This window comes from Populus nigra, chromosome 2 (assembly GCF_951802175.1).
Source record: "Populus nigra chromosome 2, ddPopNigr1.1, whole genome shotgun sequence".
Taxonomy (NCBI): domain Eukaryota; kingdom Viridiplantae; phylum Streptophyta; class Magnoliopsida; order Malpighiales; family Salicaceae; genus Populus; species Populus nigra.
Window position 1 is genome coordinate 27,730,791 of NC_084853.1, and position 20,303 is coordinate 27,751,093.

General features: G+C 39.1%; 1 long non-coding RNA gene across 1 annotated transcript; it reads right to left on the minus strand.

The window, feature by feature from the left end:
- Positions 1-8,438: 8,438 nt before the first annotated feature.
- LOC133682254 (uncharacterized) lies at positions 8,439-10,570 on the minus strand. The gene is made up of 2 exons (XR_009836645.1): positions 10,147-10,570; positions 8,439-10,056 (listed from the first exon to the last, which is right to left on the minus strand). It is a non-coding gene; the product is annotated as an uncharacterized LOC133682254 (long non-coding RNA).
- Between the last annotated feature and the right edge of the window lie 9,733 nt (positions 10,571-20,303).

Sequence of the window (20,303 nt, forward strand, 5' to 3'; positions counted from 1 at the left end):
TTTTACCTATAAATCCTAGTCTCTACGACACACATAAGAGGGAGGTAATTTTGCACATTTGAGGTAAACACAAGAAAACCCTAAACCTAAACCTATCTCTTTCAAAAAACCAAGGCCACAGCCCCCCCGGCTTGAATTTTTCTCCTCCACACCATAGCCCCATCTTCTTCTCCCTCGGCCAACAGGCCGCTCCCCCCTGCCCAACGCCATTTCATCTCCCTCTTGACAGTTATCAACACACAGCTATGATTTCCAGCGTCTTTTCCCACACACAACCGCCCTTCACCTCACCAGACCTCTCCTCTCTCCGCCTCCCTCTTTTCTACATAAACGAGGGGACATCACCTGTCCTCTTCCCCCGATCTGTCCTTTCTTCTCTCCTGAACCAGTCGGCCACCGCGCAGACATATCTCCCTCATATCCCTTCTCCCTTCAACCTCCGTGCACACCAGCCCTGCAGCGGCTCCTTTCTTCCTCAGGCGGAACACATCGACAGCCCCTGTTGTCTTCTTCCTGGTCTCCCTTAGCCTTTGTGCACAACGGCCAGCAGTAGCCCTTCTTCCTCCAACGACGCTCACAGAAGCAGCCAGCAGACCCTCGTCCTTAGCCAGACCGGGAAGAAGGGAGCCACTGTGTTTGGAGACCCCCTTGGTCTTGCAGCTACCCGAAGCAGAGCAGAAGACGATAAAGCCCAAAAAAACAGATATGACAAACAAAGAAATAAAAACCTAAAATCGATTGTTTGTGCGTTTTTCTCCTTGTTGCAAGTAGCGGTGACCTTCATAGATGACGTAGGAAGACAGAGAAGAAGAAGACATTTTCGATCCACTGTTTTGTTGCCTTCATCGAAGGCGGCGCCTGAGCCCACGCGCCGCCAGTGTCGGGGGCGCGTGGAGCAACGCGCCATCACTGTTCCAGCACTGTTCTCGAGGGTTTATTTTTTTTTTAATTTTCAGACATTGTTGTGTATATTTAGATTACTGTTTGTGTAACAACCCGATTTTTATATATATATATATATATATAATCAGCGAACCTGATCCCTCACATCATCAAAATACAATCCATACAATCAACATTTCATTTAAAAGTGAATTTTACATAAACACGTAATATTATGGCTGCATGATTAAAAGTTCATATTAAAAAAAATATACACACATAGACATAAGTTTGCATTCCTATCCTACTAATAGCCATTACAAATTTAAACAAAAAGGATCTAATAAAAGTTATACATTCAGTACATTGATTCATACAAAATACAATTGTGATTTAGAATGCATCTACATGATCCCTTGCAAAAGTAGGTCCCCGTGTATCGGGTTCCCTGGACATCTCGTGGGTGTGACGTCCCTGCAGCAGTACAAAACATTTAAGAGAATGTAATTACTAAATAATAATAATGGTAACTAAACAGTCTGGCAGTTAAGTGAAGCATTGTCATTTATAATTTCTTCATGTACTTGGTATAAACAGCTTGTAGTGTATATAAATGCACCAATTTTTGCAATCAACCATAATCTTAAACCCGGCTATCCTCTTAAGACATCATTTGCTGAGGTTAACCATTCACTCACCCGACCATCCTCTTCGGATGCCATTAGCCGAAGCTAAGCATTCATTTGTCCCGGCCATCCATTTGGATACCATTAGCCGAAGCTAATCATTCTTTGTCCCGGCCATCCATTCGGATGCCATTAGCCGAAGCTAATCATTCATTTGTCTCGGCCATCCCTTCGGATGCCATTAGCCGAAGCTAATCATTCTTTGTCCCGGCCATCCATTCGGATGGCATTAGCCGAAGCTAATCATTCATTTGTCCCGGCCATCCCTTCGGATGCCATTAGCCGAAGCTAATCATTCTTTGTCCCGACCATCCATTTGGATGCCATTAGCCGAAGCTAATCATTCATTTGTCCCGGCCATCCCTTCGGATGCCATTAGCTGAAGCTAATCATTCTTTGTCCCGGCCATCCATTTGGATGCCATTAGCCGAAGCTAATCAACCATTTGTCAACATTTAAGCGTTCGACAATCTAATATCAGTTCTAACACAATATGGTAATAATCATGTTAAAGTATTTTGTTAATCAGCGTATGAAAAAAAAGGAAGGTGCAAGTCACCTACCTGCTCCACCTGTGGGTTGTTCTTGTCTTGACGATGGTCCAATCCCGACTGCACCACCTAAGACATCAACGGTCATAAATCAGCACATTTATATTTTTGAATCACATTCGTCATCACACTTATTTCAAGAGTTCATATGTTCACATTCAAGTGTTCCACATTTTTCACCATCATACTATGAAATTGTTACTAGCATTTAAGTCATTTTTGCATAGGAGGCTTATTTTAGAAATCGGCAGCGAAAACTTGTTCGCTGCAGGCTGCCCAATTCGGCAGCGAAAACTGTTTCGCTGCCGACAACCAAGGCAGCAGCGAAAACTGTTTCGCTGCTGGCGCCACAGTTTCGGCAGCGAATCACAATTTCGCTGCAGCCAACACGGTTTCGGCAGCGAATCAGAGTTTCGCTGCACAACACACAATTCGGCAGCGAATGCTAGTTCGCTGCAGAAGACTCAGTTTCGGCAGCAAATGCTAACTCGCTGCGGCTGACACAGTTTCGGCAGCGGATCAGAGTTTCGCTGCACAACACACAATTCGGCAGCGAATCACAAATTCGCTGCAGCCATCACGGTTTCGGCAGCGAATCAGAGTTTCGCTGCACAACACATAATTCGGCAGCGAATGCTAGTTCGCTGCAGAAGACTCAGTTTCGGCAGCGAATGCTAACTCGTTGCAGCCATCACGGTTTCGGCAGCGAATCAGAGTTTCGCTCCACAACACACAATTCGACAGCGTATGCTAGTTCGCTGCAGAAGACTCAATTTCGGCAGCGAATCACAAATTCGCTGCAGCTGACACAGTTTCGACAGCGGATCAGAGTTTCGCTGCATAACACACAATTCGGCAGCGAATCACAATTTCACTGCAGCCATCACGGTTTCGGCAGCAAATCAGAGTTTCGCTGCACAACACACAATTCGACAGCGAATGCTAGTTCGCTGCAGAAGACTCAGTTTCGGCAGCGAATCACAAATTCGCTGCAGCTGACACAGTTTCGGCAGCGGATCAGAGTTTCGCTGCACAACACACAATTCGGCAGCGAAACACAATTTCGCTGCAGCCATCACGGTTTCGGCAGCGAATCAGAGTTTCGTTGCACAACACACAATTCGGCAGCGAATGCTAGTTCGCTGCAGAAGACTCAGTTTCAGCAGCGAATGCTAACTCGCTGCAGCTGACACAGTTTCGGCAGCGAATCAGAGTTTCGCTGCACAACACACAATTCGGCAGCATATGCTAGTTCGCTGCAGAAGACTTAGTTTCGGCAGCGAATCACAAATTCGCTGCAGCTGACACAGTTTCGACAGCGGATCAGAGTTTCGCTGCACAACACACAATTCGGCAGCGAATCACAATTTCGCTACAACCATCACGGTTTCGGCAGCGAATCAGAGTTTTGCTGCACAACACACAATTCGGCAGCGAATGCTAGTTCGCTGCAGAAGACTCAATTTCGGCAGCGAATCACAAATTCGCTGCAGCTGACACAGTTTCGGCAGCGGATCAGAGTTTCGCTGCACAACACACAATTCGGTAGCGAATCACAATTTCGCTGCAGCCATCACGGTTTCGGCAGCGAATTAGAGTTTCGCTGCACAACACACAATTCGGTAGTGAATGCTAGTTCGCTGCAGAAGACTCAGTTTCAGCAGCGAATGCTAACTCGCTGCAGCTGACACAGTTTCGGCAGCGAATCAGAGTTTCGCTGCACAACACACAATTCGGCATGAACACACACACCACACATGCTTTAACAACCCTAGCATATACACTGTCACTAAGTTCCAGCAGAATACACACATTGAAACCATCAATTTCTGCACCTAATCCTTCAACAAAATCCCAGCAAAACACACACATTGAAAACCATCAATTTCAGCATATAATCTTTCGATAAATTCCAGCAGAACACACACATCAAAAACCATCAATTTCAACATATAATCTTTCAATAAATTCCAGCAGAACACACACATCAAAAACCATCAATTACAGTATATAATCTTTCAATAAATTCCAGCAGAACACACACATCAAAAACCATCAATTTCAGCATATAATCTTTCAATAAATTCCAGCAGAACACACACACACCGAAACCATCAATTTCAGCACATAATCTTTCAATAAATTCCAGCAGAACACACACACACACCGAAACCATCAATTTCATCACATAATCCTTCAATAAATCCTAACAGAACACACACATGTATGCTGGCCAATCCCCTAGTTAAAGTCAGCCCTCTATCATGATTTGTTATTTCCATTTTATTCATATTTCTTTGTTAGATGTTCTGAAATTGGCTTCATTTCATTTTAGTTTCCTTGTTCTCCTAGTTAATTTCAGTTTCCTTCACAGCTAGCTTAGGTCTTAGGTCAATTTCCTTAGGGTTTTTCTTCTTCATTTTCGTTTTTTGATCTTAAAGGGAAGAGGAAGGGAGTTTCATGACCCATACCTTTCGAATCTAACTAAGTTTGAGGAAGGTTTGACACTATTCTTTCTCTTCTCCTGCTGGTTCTCCTCCTTCTTCTTCCTCTCACGTTTTCCAGCCCTCTTCTTCCTTTCCTCTAGGCAGCTGTCCAGTCTTCTCTCAAGGTCTTATCTTACCCTCACACGTTCACAAAGCACTCTATACTGGTTTGGTTTAGGTTTCTGTTGTGAAAGAGGAAGGGAAGAATGACATGCAGCTGCTGTTCTGGGAAGAGGATGGATCATTCTTTCTCTCTCTCCTCCTTGTATTTATACTCCCCATGAAATGAGGTGGGTTGGTTTAGATGTGTTCTTATCCTTGTTTTGGTTTATCTAAAACAGTTTTTACCCCTCCCTCCCAGCTCTTTAAGTTAATTTATTTAATTTTAAATTTTTTTTTAACAGTAAATGCGTCGCTGCCGAAGCAGGAATCGGCAGTGAAAACTGCGTCGCTGCCGATCATGAAATCGACAGCGAAAATTGCGTCATCAATTTATATATATACTTATATTTTCTCTTGGGTGTTTACAGTTTGGGTTATTTTTGAATTTTGATTGGTTTGTAAGCATGTAATGGGTGTGTGCTTAAACATAGTACAAGAAGAGTGTTTGAATGGGTGTTTTTGTTATTATTTTTGTATGTATGTTTTGAATGATAAAAACTAAAAAGAAAAAAAAATTAAATGTTTTAATTTGCATTGAATTTGGTTCATATTTTAAAAAATATCAAAAAATATTTTTTCTTTTGGTATCCAAGATTATAATCTTATACGTAAGATATATTCATTATATTAAATAGAAAACTTTGTTTTGTTTTATTGATGCTAGAGCAATTAGGTTTTTTTACCTAATAAAATAAGGATCTCCTTACCGAGAGGACTTTTCTTTTCTTTTTTTTAAGAAATCACTGGCAAGACAACTTTCATAACCTTTTTCATATCAAATCGCGAAGCAACTTACCTCAGGTGGGGTGTGCTAGGGGTGCTAATACCTTTCCTAGCCACAACCAGTCCCTTGCTTGTGAATCTCTGACAAGACCAGTACATCCGGGTTTCCTAGTAACCTTCAATGAAATATTAGGTGGCGACTCCCAACGAATCTAATCAATGAAAACAAAAAATCGCTAAACGAACACCGCGCGGGTGATGTGCGATAATCATCTCAACCATAATATTTATAACATACATTGAACAACAATATCATTATAGAAGGATAAACAAGATAAACACACATATATGAAACATGGTTATATGAATTTCAGATTTAAGTTTATTTATTCAAGTTTAAACATTAGTTATACAAATGTTTTAATATTACAAGATATACTCCCTAGACTACATAACAAAAAGGTGAGCAAAAGCTAAAATCTACTCCTACCGCACATGCAATGGTCTTAAAACAAAATACATATTATTGAAACATGAATATCACAATAAGCATAGTAACATAAATATCCAATAATTTAAATAGGTAGACATATATTCTTATTCTATTCACTTCTCCCATTTTTGTTTCCATTGAAACTCTTTCTCATTCAACTACTAAAACTTTTTCATCTCTCATTTCCAACTTTCATTTAAAATTTCATAAAATCAACCACATCTATTTCTACCTAACACATTGTTGATACCACCTTTTTACTAGTATGATCATCATCCTATATGTATCGATGCATAGCGATCCCCTTACTCGGGACCCTAGCATACACTAAATATATGTTAGCCGATGCATGGTGATCCCCTTACCAAGGATCCTAACATACATTTGCTAGCCGATACATGGTGATCCCTTTACCCGGGATCCTAACATACACTAAATGTATGCAAGTCCATGCCTTATAGGCATCGATGCATGGTGATCCCCTTACCCGGGATCCTAACTTACATTAAATGTATGCTAGTCCATTCCACATATCACACTTCTCATATCTTCTATGTCAGCGATACTTCCATCACTTGGCAATTCACACGAAAGACCATTCACCTTGAACACATATGCATTCGGGATGCTACCCAAAATAACAATATCATTACGTAAACTTTCATTCTTTCATATAATATCTAACATTTGCTAATTCATATTTAACCTTAATTACATATTAAATCATGAAATTTAACTAAGAAGCATAGGTGTGGATCACCTACCTGCAGTAGAAGCTCTACTTGTGATTCGTTGCTGCTGCACCATGCTTGTGGTCCCTCTTGTAATCATAGGCACACCTCATAAATTATCCTTATTCAAGGATACATTCATAATAACCATATTATATAAGTCTTTCTTTCAATTATTCCTTTCTTTATATCTTACGTTTTTCTCATTACACCCATTAATATTGTCATTCTTTATCCGACCATAGTTATCATTATAAATTTCCATTTTGAACATGGTTCGTTTCTTTTGGAAGCTAAGATGTAATATCACATGTTTCCAAAAAGGAAAAGACTCAATTTTCACCCTTAACGCATCTAAATAATTGCTTTAGTGACTTTCTGAATCTGCCAACAGAGGTCGCATTCCAACCTCTCCTCAGTTTTTTACTGTATCTGAAGTTCTAGGACTCTGTTTCAAACAAGGTTGGTATCGTTGGAAAGCTAAGACATGGGGCTACAAGTCCTCTAAAGGGAGGAGAACCCAGTTATGCTCCCACGACACTCGAAATTACTCATCAACAAATCAGATCTACTGCCCTATAAGGTCTGTCATGACTCATTCTCGGTTGGTGACTCATAACGAATCAGACCTACTGCTCTATAAGGTCTGTCATGACTCATTCGTGGTTGGTGACCTATAACTAGAGTCTTATAGCTCCAAATTAAGTAAGACAAATTTCCTTAGTTATTCAGCATCTAAAACTACAATTCCTATGAAGGAACTTGATCCTAATTCCCTCATCCTCCTACCCAAATTTTCTCTAAAAGTCAGGAGACAAATCTGTCCAGATTCGTCAACCTTTCCATTTACACACAACATCCACAATTCAACTTTCCATCTTTTATCTCAATCCCTAACCATATCACATACTATATAAGAGTGCCAAAAATACCTTTTATGAGCCAATTTTCTCTATTTATCGATTCTACTAACTTTTTGAATAATATTCTTCTAAACACAATCCTTGCTATTTTAACATGTATTTTTCCTTATTTTGATACAATTAAACACACGTCATCAAACTAAATATGTCAAATTAAACATCCTCCCCCTTAGATGCATAATTGGTCGAAAGCATGGCCTTAAGGAACCAAGAGTTCCCTCATTCCTTTCATGCTAATTTCATTCAATTCACACGCATATTCTCATAAAAAAAACCCTATTATAATAGATTCAATAAGGAAAAACCACAATTCCCCCATTTTCTCTTCATATGGCCGACCACCCTTACTTAATTACCCATACATTTTCTTTGATAAATCATCATGATTTCATGCCCCCAATCACATACAACACATGAATTAACTTAATTTTAACAATTAACACATTTTCCCCAATTCAAGTCTAAGAACCATAATTTAAAATTCGACATTAAGGTATCAATTCGTAATCAATTTTGAAATGACTTATAGGACCATGTTTAGAACTCCTTCCCTAGTACTAATCAAAGTCTCAATCTTCAACCAGTTAAAAATTTTCAACTCCACCTTTTTCCTATGGCAGTTAGCCCTCCCTCCTCTCCCCTTGATCAACATTTCTTGTTAATATGTTGCCCACAAGTGTTTATTCTACCTATAAACCCTTAATCTTGGATGAGTTCTTTGAATTTTGGTATTTTTCTCTTCTTTTTTTTTTGATCAAATGTAAGAATATTATAGATCAAAAAGGCGCTGGAGACCAGCAATACAGGGAAAAGGGAACAAAGTCCCTTGACCAAAACAAAAGCAAGACAAACTTGCTGAATAAAAAGCAAAGGAACAGACTTCCTTGTACAAACCATAAGCAAGACAAGCTTGCTGAATAGAAAGGCTAAGGGGAACAAACTCCCCTTGATCAACCTAGAATAAGAGGGAACAGGCTCCCTTGAACGAGTATCAAAACCATAAGGTAAAAACAACCTAGCAGGCAAATCTGCTAGGAGACCCAATAACCAACATTGAAACACCTTCCAACCCAGCTGACGACACGCTACAGCAGTAGCCTGACTGAGCCCAACTGGCAGATAAAGAAGCTTCAACAGTTGCAATAAACCAAAGCCCCTCTGGGCACCACAGGAAACAACTCCACCTCAGGGTGGCAGCAACAATCCAACATTTCCACCTGCATATAGCAGCAACCAAGAGGCCAATCACCAGCAGACCATCTCTACTCCACAGCATGAATGTAACCCAAATATGAGGGGAGAGAACCTCACCCAAACTGTTGGGATCCATAGCCACTAACAAGAGAGGCCAGCCGAAACAGACCTGCAGAAGAACCAAAAACGAAAACAAGAGGCAGAGATTGTGGGCAAGGGGAGAGAACCTCACCCAAGCACACCCCAAACAATGCCCCGCAACAGGCAAAGAGATCCTTTGCAACAGACCAGCAGCATCCAGCAAAAGGAATACTACTGAAAGCCAACCCATAGAACAACCAGGGAGCCAGCACACAGCACAGCTCCAACAACAAAAACTAGCATATAGCAGCAACAACTCCTACAAGAGGATTCAAGGTCATGCCCAACAGCCAACCATAAGAGCCAAAAGAATCCCAGCAACAAACAACGGACCACACAAAGTGCATGACCACACATAACCTACAGCTTCAAGAAGCACAGCGAGTAACATCTAGAATTTAGCAGCAACACCCAAGAGGCCCTATAGCAGCAGACCATACCCTGCAGTGTATCTTTCAGAAAACGGCAGCTCAGTGGGCAGTATCTGTAGAGTCCATGACCAGACTAGCAATTCACTCAGCAGATCATGCATGAGAATTGGCTGCCATTGGGACATTCCAACAGACACTGGCATGAAACGCCAGCCATCTTCAAGAAGGAGAATGCAGTGCAATCCAAGCTACATATAGCAGCTACACCCAACACTGCAGTAAGCAGCAGCAGATCAAACAGTTCCAGAACATACAGCCGAGAAACCATAACCAGCCCCAAAAGGGCAACATCACAAGCAATCTGCAGAGCCTGCAGGTCTGGAGAAAACAAGATAACAAACCAGGGTGGGAGCCACGGGACTCCAGCAATCAAACCACAACCCAAACAAAAGCTGCTTATGGAAGCAACACACGGTGCTGTATCATAGCAGAAAACATCCATACAGACTGAAGCAAGCAGTGAGCTCCAGCATAGAAATCTCAAACAACAAACGCTAACTGTGCACGACAGAGATACTGACTCCACAGAAGCAGCAACAAAAACCAAATACCATGAGGTTGGAAGCCTCATTTGGATGCAAAGGAAAACAGAATCCCCTGAAAGGCAAGCAGACAGAGACAACAAAAAGGAGGGGGAGGATCCATCCTACAACCTCCACGAGCACGAAAAGAAAAATGCACAAGTTCATGCCAAAAGACAGAACACCAACATCTTCGCCAAGACCAGAAGACAAAGAGAGTACCTGAGAGAGGGTCTCCTGTAGCTCTAGCATAGCCATGCCGAAAAGTTCTTCAAAAACCCCATTAGAGAGAAGCCAGAGCAGCTCCATGCCTGAGCAGGGTGTGGATACCCAGTCAAGAAATAGCAGAAGGACCGTGACTTTGGTAGAATTAGATTCCAGATCGCCTACTAGGACACCCACAGAGAGGAGTGGATGAAGAGCCCTAATCGGGGAAAACTGGAATCGCTCACTAAATGGGGAAGCAACCCAATAGACGAAAGCAGAAAACAAATCCATGCCAGAGAGGGATAAGCCGCTGGCAGGGTCAGCCAGAAAGAAAAAGGATCTACAAAATTGCCCTGAACATCTCTCTCTAGATTCTCGATGGCCAGCTTGGTATTTTTCTCTTGATTTGCCAAGAATAAATTCAAAAACTCCCTCCCTTTCTCTTAATATTGCTGTAGATTTTTGATGAGCAAGGGAGAGGGGTATTTATACCCCATAATTTTTCTTATTTGCACTTAGACCCCATTTTCTTTAAGTGTACTACTTTTGCCCCCACATCTTTTTCTTCTTATAATTAAGTTATACTTCTTTTCATTTCTTATAATTCCACCCCTCAACTTTTTAGTTTACTTTATTTTCTTTAATTTAATCCAACTCTCAATATTTTTGGGTTAATTTATAATGTCTCGAAATATTTTGTCTAGAAATTTATATTTGAAAAATTATGAATTCCTGTTTTTATTTAAATCTATACATGAATTTCTTCGCTTTTATTTTCCATTTATTTAGTTTGCAATTTACGCAAACATTTATTTCATGGGATTTACAGAATCCTTGATGAATGATGAAACGATGATGAAATGTTTGATTGAATTCTTGACAAATGTTGAAATGACTATGAAATGTTGATCAAGTTCTTGATGAATATTGAAACGATGATGAAAATGTTAATGTTCTGAAATGACTTATTTGAGGAGGATATATTATTACATTGTGATGAATATTAAACCAACTATGAGATGTTGATTGAGTTGTTATGAAATTAGGCTGCTGACGAATGTCAAACCAATTATGGAATGTTGATTGTGATTGATTATTAGCTTCGGCTAATGGCATCCGAGATGGATGACCAGGTTGTGCTTGATGACTAGCTTCGGCTAATGGCATTCGATATGGATGACCGGGTTATGGTTGATGATTAGTTTTGGTAAATGACATCCTAGATGAATAACCAAGCTGATTATGATGATTGGCTTCGGCTAATGATATTCATAAGAGATGATGGGTTTGACTTTTGTGATTAATTTTGGTTAATGGCATTCGAGATGGATGATCGAGTTTAGATATTGTGATTAGCTACGATTAAAAGCATCCAAGGTGGATGACCAGGTTAAGATGAAGTAATTAACCCCAACCGAAGATTAAACTTTGGCCCCACCACTACTATGGAGAGGTTGCGGCATATGAATGTGGATAATACATCTAGCAAAATAATGAAGATTGAATAATGTATATGAGAAGTGAATGAAAGAATGTACTCACCTTCAGTTGATAATGAAAAGTAACGATAATGTCCTTCTAGTTGTTATTATTACGTTTAGATTATTTTTCTTGTATCCATGTTGTTTTTGTAACAGGGACATCACACAATCAAGGTGTGTAGGAAAATCGTTCCACGGGTTCACATATTTTGAAAGGTGCTATGTAATAGTATGTCTTAGGTGTTATGTTGAATATTTGCCATTTGGCACTTTTGTAAGGACTTGTAATAAAAACTGTAACGGAACATGGAGGTGGATGTGCGAACATATAGATACAATGTCATGAATATATTTATATGGTACTCGTTTTTATGAGGATGTTGTGTTGTGAATTCATATGAGGATCATATGAAAGAAAGTACTAGTTGTGTAAAATTGTCGTTCGACACTCATGTATAAACTTATGTTGATAACAAGACTAGAACAAGAATGTAAACTCCTGAGTATGTTAATATGAAGTAATGTAAATGTAGGAATATGAAAATATAATATTATGGGCATATGCATTGACTATCCATCTCATGAGAATGTTGATTTACAAAAATTATATTTGTTTGATGTCACTGTGAGAAGTATCGACAACTTAAATAAATAAATAAAATCCATCGATTTTGGCTTTGAAAAAGTTGGTTCGTTACTAAGACTACCGAAATTTCAGTAGAAAAAAAATTACCCATAATTTTCATTAGTATAATTGCGTTGTTTGATCTGGGAATGGGAATTTTACATTAAATAGGTCAAATTAATTTTATTAGGGGTTTAATTGGTGAAAAATTAAGTTTGGGAGCCTATTTTGGGCTTAATTGAGAAGATTGAAATTTTAGAAGACCAAATATAATTTTTACAAAGTCAATTGGTTCAAATCAGGGGTAAAATTGCAATAAAATTAAAGTTTTTGGGTCAATTAAGGGCTAAATTGAAGAAATTTGAAGTCAATGACCTTTATGTAAAAGATGTCGAACTATGAGGACAAAATTGAATGAAATCATGAGTGAAATTAAAGAGATTTGAAAGTTTAATGGTCAATTACAGACTAAATTAAAGAAATCCAAGACCAAGATATAATGTGAAAAAGGCGCTATAATTTGGGGCTGAAATTGAAGTTTAGCAGGGGCAAAAATTGCATAAAGTTGGAAGTTTGGAGTCAATCAATAGTGTAATTAAGAGAAATCACAAATCAAATGACTAAATTAAACTTTATCAAAACAACGTCATTTTGGTTACTATTCATCATTTTCTTCAATTTTCACCTGAAAAGAATACTTAAGAGGTTATTTTTCAAGGGCATTTAATGCTTAATCTCTCCATCAAATTTGACAGAATTTGTATAAAAATGATTATCTAACATTTGACTACACCCTGGTATGGTCTTTTATGGTCGACTGACAACACAGCGGTCGTGACGCTGTCCTAAAAAGGCCAATTCAGGCAACCTTCAACTGTCAAATTTGACAATTCATGATTGTCACTTTGAGCTAACAGTTGGGATACTTTGGAGTTGAATGAAGGGTCATGATTTGGCACCATTAAAGATAAAATATTCCTATTCTGCCCCTATAAATAGAGGTGAATTCCATGGCCTGAGCACGAAAAAATCAGAAGCCAAAGTCGGTCAAAAAACCAGCTTCTCCCCAATCTTTTTTTCTCCTTCCTCTCCCCCGTATTTCCTTCCCTTTTTTTTGCCATGTCTCTGCCACCGTTGCCTTCACCGGTCACACATCGAGTGTAATATCCCACATCGGCGGGTGAGGGAGTGGTAGCTGGCCTTATTAAGAGTGTTGGTTGCCAACTTGTCATACGCATTTTGGGGTGTCAGGCTAAGATATGGGCTCGCGTCACCATGAACAAAACTGTGAGGGCGGTAAGGTCCAAAGCGGAAAATATATGGCAAGTTGGGACGGGCTATTACATTTGGTATCAGAGCCGAGGATGGCTCGTCTTAAAGTGAGGGGATTGTGATATCCCACATCGGAAGCGATCGTCCAGAGCCAGGGCCTTATTAGTGGTGTTGGTTGCTAACATGTTGTACGTGTTTTGGGGTCAAGCGTGGTTGCCAAGAACAAAATCGTGAGGGGGACTTGGGTAGAAGCCCTGGAAATGGGTGGACTGGAGGCCCAAAGCAGACAATATACAACATATTGGGTTGGGCCGTTACATTTAGTATCAGAGCTGACCTCACTGGCTGTCGGGTTGTGCCGACGGGGTCGTCGGGCTCCTTAAGGGGGGTGGATTGTAATATCCCACATCGGCGGGTAAGGGAGTGGTAGCTGGCCTTATTAAGAGTGTTGGTTGCCAACTTGTTATACTCATTTTGGGGCGTCAGGCTTGGATGTTGGCTCGCGTCACCATGAACAAAACCGTAAGGGCGGTAAGGTCTAAAGCGGACAATATATGGCAAGTTGGGTTGGGCTATTACATCGAGCTACCCAACACCATCAAGAAAGTCGTTGGCCACTTTTCCAGCCAGGTAAGCCTTCCCTTTTGTCTTTATGTTCTTCTTTTTCACACCACTTCCTTGTCAGCTACCGCATGCAAAATTTGTATGTAGTGGTGGCTTAATTAATTTGCATAGTGGAGTGGAATCACTTCAGCCCAGCTCATGTGGTTGCGTTGGGCCTAGCCCACCAAAAAAATAAAAAGAAGGGTTTGTTTGGTCGTCAGTCAGCCCACATCGACTTAGTCGGGATGGACTCGTGTCGACCCAGTCCAGATAGCTAGGCCGAATCCGGCTCAATTTATATTTAATAATAATAATAAATAATTAAAAAACAAAAAGATCCAAAAACTTTACAATGGTCATTTCAAAATATTTGTGATTTTCTCGCATGTTTTTCCAATAATTTTGTATAATATCGGGCTGTATATTTACATTGTAAGATATAGATCTGATATTAAAATACCTAATTTTCTCCGAAATTTTCTTAAAAAAAATTGAAAACTAAAAAAAAATTAAATTAATTTCCTTTTTGAAAAAAAATAAAAATAGAAAAAAACAGAAAACAAAAATATTTTGTTTTTGTGCATATAACCAAATCCTCAAAGTTTTCCAAGCGTATTTTCATAAGAAAAACAAAAATTACATTTTTCTCATGTTTTAAAATGTAAAATGAATATCATAACCAATTTATGATTATCCGTTAAGATTTTACCAAAATATAAAAAATCCTTCATTAATCATTTTGTTCACTTTATATTCAAAGTGTTAAGATGTAGCTTTAAACTTTAATATTTGAAGTGTAAAACTACACAATTGAGTATAACCTTAGGTATTGAAGATATAAAAGAAACAAATGTGATGATAAATTTAGACCTTAGAATGATTAGGATTTAACCCAATAAGGTAGAGATTCTCTCACGAAGGGAGATCTCGCAGACCATAGGTTTCATAGTCTTCCCCTTGCACAACTATTCCCTTATCCAGACTTTCATAGACCATAGGTTTCATAGTAACCATAATACTAGTTGGTGAGTCTTGAACCTTATAATCATAACTTTATGATTATAGTCAAAACCCTTTCCTTTTCAATACCTCTTAGGAGGCTAATTCATCATTCGACGTCGTCCCGCGACACTAAATTCCTAAATTTTTCCCAAGTATGGGCGTTGGACCCATCTAGGCTACTTAAGATTACACCAATACAAACCACCTAGAGAAGTCTTAAATCTATCAATAAGCCTTATATTCATACTTAGAAAAGAATGAAATAATACACAATGTAACTGAACATATATAAAAATAAATATTTAATGCCTTAGGGCCAAATCCAAGGCTTAAAGTCATAATATTCAATACATGATGAAAAGCCCTGCATGATTAAGGTAAACAAAATACAAGAAATACAAATTATTTAAGCTTAAAAGGGACTTCTACATGTCCGGTCCTGACTCTTGGGTAAGATAAACATCATCCTTGGCCACCAAAGCTCTTATAGAGAAGACATCCTTGAAGTTAGGGACCTGACCATCAAGGAAAGACTCATTGAAGTTCATATGCATTCCTTTATAGAGGTTGAAAAGGTACAGGTTAGACATAGAGATAAAGAGTTTGTCCCCAATAGTCTTTTTTAAAGAGACAAACTCTCCATACTTAGCATGGAGAGTTATGTGCCTCTTCTTTTCCCTTTAGCTCATATGAGAGTTATGTCTCTATCCTCATATGAGAGTTATGTGCCTCTTCATTTCCTTTTAGCTCCTCTCTAAAGGCTTTTTTAGATTATTTGAGCTCATCTACATTTTTCTTTAAAAAATCTATTTGGTTATACGCCTCCACAAGCTTCTCTTCAATTGAGCTCAGGATGTAGGCCTGACCCTTTATTTCCCCCTCGAAGTTAAGCATGGGCAGCCTTGATAAACTTTAGCTAAGCATCTTTAGCAACCTTCTCCTTCCTCAATTTACGCACCTCAATCTTATCAGCATGGTATTGCTCAATGGCCTCCTTCATGGCCCTTCTCTTCCCACCTCACTGACTTCTCAAATAGGCACACATCATGAAGGTCTAAACAATAAAAAATAACAAAATGAGTTAATTATTATTATTATCATCATCAAAGACTAGTTCATAGAAAATGAAAATTGTATAAAAATATTATTCATACCTGGAAGGCCATCTGCCCATTTATAACCGAATGACATTCATAGTTAGGGTTTGTCAGAGCGTTGATATTAAAAGGGAAGGTGGACCTTCCATGTAAGAAGGACTTCATTATCCTTCTCTCCTCCTCATGGAGGTTGGGAAAGTAGAGGGGAACATGATCCGGTTTAACTTAGAGAAGAAGTCCTTCAGACCTATGGCATAAAACACATGGCTTGAAGACCTAGTAAGCATAGGAACTAGGTTGGGTGAAGTTGGAATGTAGATAAAAGTGTAGCCACATCCACATCAAAGTCAGAAGCAACTTAGACCATTTATCTCTTTTAATGAGAGAAACATCAAGAATGATCGAGGTGGGAGTAGGTGCCTTGTGACACCATGATATTTGAGTTTGACTCCCCTCTATAGTTTGACTCCTCACTATAGTGTCTTAGGGCCCCACCATAGTTGAAAGAGCATCCTCTAAATGAAAAGACCTAACCACTAGGAGCCCCTTAACACCTCTAGGAGCTTCTTTTGTATCCATCCTCCTAGATACAAGAACTTCCTTTGAGAGGGAGACAAAAAGGTCTTCGGATGAAGAGGTGCGACTAGGTGTTGAAGTAGTCACATGGCTAAGCATAAATGGCGTGAACTCATTGAATGTCCATTTAGTTTTTTTTTTTTTTACTAAGGATCTTGTACAAGGAAAAAGTTAGATGATGAATAACAATGCTAAACTAAAATAAATGGTTGAGAAAATGACATACTAATAACAAAAGGGTGATAGAGTCATTAAGTCATGTTGTTGATTTCATACTTGGTCTAAAGCTGACATAGCCTACTATATGTAGCCTCTCATCCTCCTTATTGAGATCAGGCTTATCATGCACACTCGCTAGAGGCACTCTTTAAAAGTGAGGGCAGGCTTAGATAACAATATAGCCCAACTAAGGTTTAGCCACACCATCAAATTTCACTATCACCTATTTTCCCTCCATTTCTTTACATGAGTGGATTTACCTTGGAAAGTACCTTTCATAAACCCTTTTAGCCTGGTGGAAAAAAGTAAATAACCAAGGGATGGAAGACTCCCTTTCCGCACTGTTGATCAATGTGTAGCAGTGTTTGAATACTCTAATTGAAGGCTCCATCTTAAAGATCCTCAACATCTTATAAAAAATGAACAAGGTGGTTCACTTGTTAGGGTGGAGCTCATCCAAAATCATACTGTAATAACAAAATATATCCCTTACGAACCTTTGCAATTGAAGCAAGTACCCAAACTCATATATGCATATAGGAGTAGTAATGATAAAATCACCCTCAACAAGTTTGTTAGTGACATGGGTAACCCAGTCATCCACCTCAGGCAATAGCACTGTAAAATCCCTTAGTTGCCTAGAGTGAGCAAAGAACACTTGCTCATACGATATTGTTCTTTGCTCTTCGTCCTAAGGATCCCTAGGTAATCTTAGTCATCCCTTAAGGTTTAAAGCCTCTTTGGGGACAATTTCATCCCCTCTTCCAGTAGAAAAGGATTGAGCAAAATCTATTTATTTCTAGGGCCTATTCTAATGGTAGTCAACCCCTAGCGAGTGATTTTAGTTTTAGGTTTGAAACTAAAATCTTTCTTAGAATAATTAATCTTATTGCCCTCTCTAGAAGTCATTATTACAAAGTACATGAAATGAAGAATAAAATAAAATGTTTTTTGCATTTACCTAGAAGAAGACTCTTCTCTAGAAGATAAAGAAACTTGATATTCTTGTTTTAAGCTTCTAATGTAGAAAATTTTGAGAAAGTTTTTGGCTAAAGTAAAAAATAAGATTGAGAAAGAAGAGGGTTTATATAGGCCACCACCTCTCACTTCCACCAGTGAATGAAAGAGATGTGGCACCACACTATAACTTTATAAAGGTTAAACACATATAACTTTGATTACATGCCATTAAATAGTCTTCTAAGAAAGATTGTGCACCCTCCCTAGCAACATTTACAATTAATGTGGGGAGATACCATTTTTCTAGGGAAGACAAGACATATCTGATCGATTATCTCCCAAAAGACTTTTCAAATCTTTTCACATGGAATGCATAAAGACTTGGGAGGAAAATGATGAATTAATATTTTTGACGTTTTGTGAAAAAACCTAAAACCCTATCTAAAAAGGTCCAATAACAAGGTGGTAACCCACCAACAGATGAGTCTGACGAGCTGTCAGGTTCGACATACTTAGGTCAGCCACATACTGAGCCTAAGTAAACACGTGTTTGACAAGTTTTCAGACCCAACGTACTTGGGCTTGATCACGTGCAGAGCCCAAGTAAGCATGAGTCTAGCGAACTGCCAAATCTAATATACTTGAGTTCATTCATGTGCCAAGTCTAAGTGAACACGGGTCTAACATGTAAACATAAAAAAAAAAGAATTAAAGCTAAAATGACTCCACCATCGCTGTCGATTTCTGAATCAATAGCGATATGGTTTCTGGCTGCTGATTTTTGAATCAGCAACAATGCAATTTTCGCTACTGATTTCTGAATCGATAACAACACAATTTTTGGTTACCGATTTCTGAATTGGCAGCAACATAGTTTTGGCTACCAATTGAATAAGAACCAGTCTAGGATAGCTCAAAAGAGGGATAGGAACCAAAGATATCCATCACCCAAACACACCCCTCTCATTTAAGAGGGGGTATAAACGCAAAGAAAGAGGGAGGGTGACCTTTCCTCTTCCCCAAATGGGCAGCCAACTGCAGCAAGCCCTCTCTCTCTTTTCCAAGGCAAAATCAGTCAGCTGCATATAGTAGACCCTTTCCCTCTTCCCAAAAAGAAGACTGAAACCGACTTGCTATATGCAAATCTCCTAGGGTGCTGGGTGAGAAGAGAGTTAGAGGAAAGGAAAAGTGACCGAAAACATGGTGGAAGCTAGAGCATAGACCTTTCTCCAAAACCAGTAGTAGCCATAACTGCAGCACACATATCCTTCCTCCAAACAGAAAATTGAACCCAACCAACCTGCATGCTACTTTCCCTGAGCATGGAGTGAGAAATGAGTAAGAAGAAGTAGAAAAAACAAAAAACCTGGGAGAAAGAGGATCTTAGAGGCTGGCTGGACAACAAAAAAGGGAAGGAAGAAAACTAAAAAGGAGAGGGAGAGCAAGCCACCACAACCTTCATTAAACTTGTTAAATTCATGAGGTATGAAGCATACTACTCCTCCACTTGTTCTTGGGGACTTAGAATTGAAAAGAGAGAAGAAAACCTAAAGTAAATAGCCTAAGACTCTTACACCAACTGTTAAGGAAAACTAGACAATGATGAGGGATGAAAATGGAGTTGAATGGGGAATGTAATTTCAAAACATTTAACAAAGGAAATGTATAATTTTGAATGTAAAAAACTTAGAGAGGTGGCCGGCCATGGTGAGGGCTGGACAGAACTTAGATTAAAGGGATAAAAAACAAAGATGATGATCTTGTTAGAGTTTCTTAATTATATGAAACCGAAGCAGAATTATAAATGGGTTGATGTCATGAATTTTGCATATGTGGTTGAAGAACTGGTATGAAAATGTGATGATGGATGTTAAGTGCAAAAAATATGTGTGTTTGTAGCCTTAAAATCATACTACAGCCGAAATAGGAATCTAATGACAAAGTATGTGCTAGAATTGAATTTGCATGTGTGTTAATGCTAAAATTGTATGATTTTATTGGATCCAAAGAATGAATTGTGTTGTCGGCAGCAAATCAAGTGTTCGCTACTGAATTGTGTTGTCCGTAGCGAATCAGGTGTTCACTGCCGAATTGAAGTTGTCCTTAGCGAATTAGGTGTTTGATGTTAAATTGTGTTATCCACAGCGAATTAGGTGTCCACTGACGAATTTGTGTTGAATTTGTGTTGTGTTCGCAGCCGAATTTGAGTTGTCTGTAGCGAGTAAGGTGTTCGCTGCCGCATGGTATTGTTCGTAGTGAATCAGGTGTTTGCTGTCAAATTTGTGTTGTTCGCAGCGAATTAGGTTTTCAATGTCGTATTGTGTTATCCGCAGCGAA